This window comes from Mus pahari, chromosome 10, assembly GCF_900095145.1.
Source record: "Mus pahari chromosome 10, PAHARI_EIJ_v1.1, whole genome shotgun sequence".
NCBI classification, from domain to species: Eukaryota; Metazoa; Chordata; class Mammalia; order Rodentia; family Muridae; genus Mus; species Mus pahari.
The window spans coordinates 9,635,230-9,636,913 of NC_034599.1; positions in this window are offsets into that span (position 1 = coordinate 9,635,230).

A 1,684-nucleotide genomic window follows, 5' to 3' on the forward strand; every position below is an offset into this window, starting at 1 on the left:
GGAAACCATCTGGCAGGGTAGGAAACTGAAAGTCCACGGCTTAGCCACCACAGCCTTGCTTCCCTGGTCTGTCTAGGCTCCCCACAAGCATGGACTTGTTTTCTCTTTAGCTCTCTGGTTTGTGTGTGTGTGTGTGTGCGCGCGCGCGCGCGCGCGCGTGTATGTATGTATGTGTGTGTATGAGTGAGTGTGTGTATGTGTGTATATTTGTGTGTGTGCACGCATGTGCGTGCATGTGTGTGCTCACATATGCTCATGCACCTACTTTTTTAACAGCCTGAAGAGAAATAGCACATGGCAGCTTGGTGAGCTAAAGAGGTCAGAGAACAGATGCAAAGTGAAGGGGCAGCTAGGGAGCTGCTCCTGGCTGGCTGCCAGAGCCACTACTATTTTTTTTACTTCAATCGTAGTGCTTGAAGATGATGAATACCTTTAGAGTTGCAGGAGCGGGGGCTGGCTCCTTGGACAGCTTATTAACAACAACACGGACAAACGGGACGGTAGGGGTGAACTTGACATCCCCTAGTGCTCGGGCAGGACAGTGATGCTGTGCTGTGGTTCTTTAGTTTAGCAAGCCTGAGAACTTGAAGATGTTGTGAACATGACCCTCCCAGCACTCCTCCCCACAACTCAGATGAAGCACCAGAGAAAAGGCAAACCAGTGCATCAACTGTGTGGAGTTTCAGCTTTCTTGTTTGCTTGTGTGACTTCAGGCCCTCCTTATGGAGAGAAACAGAGCTCTGAGTACATCAGGCAACTTGAGTTTTTATAGATACCAGCATAAATATATTTTCCAGCTGTCCCTTTTTTTTTTCCTTAGAAAACACAGTCTTATAGAATATTGAGCAACTCAGAATAGGGTTTAGTCTGATCTCAACAATAATTCAGGGAATTTCAAATTAAAATGACATTGAGATTCTGTCTTATTCCAGTTAAGAATGGCTGGTGTAGAGAAAACTGACAACATCTGGGGAGGATGTGAGGAAAGGGGAGCTCTAATTCACTGCTGTTGGGAATGCAAACTAATGCAATCATTAGGAAAATCATTAGGAAGTTTCTAATTAAAATATGATCCAGCCATACCACTCCTGGGCATAGACCCAAAGGACTCCACATCCTACCACAGAGAGATTTGCACACCAGGCTTCATGCTGCTGGAGTCACAATAGCAAGGAAGTGGGACCAGCCTATATGTCCATCAACAGAGGAATAGATGATGAAAATGTACATATACACAGTGGGATTGTATTCAGCTGCACTGGAGGTGAAATGAAAATCTGGGGAAACTTAATGGAAATGAAAAAGACTGTACTGAGGTGATTCAGCCTCAGCAAGACAAGAACCACATTCTCTCTCGTCTGCTAAGCCTAGTCTGACATGTATGTGTAAGTGTGTGTAAAGCAGAAAAACAAATAAATAACTAGGAAGGAGATGAAGACAGGACCAAAAAGGTGCTGAAGAAGGCGATCAGAGCAAATGGACCCATGACATCAAAGTGGGTCGGAGGATATGGGAAGAGGCACGGTTTGGGGGGAGGGAGGTGGAGGGGAGGGTGAATGGGAGAAGAATCTGCTTAAACAAATTCTGCTTGAAACACTACAATGAATACTCTTACTATGTATGTAAAGTTTTAATTAAAAAAACAAAAACAAAAACAAAAACAAACCAGAAGAGTCATTACACA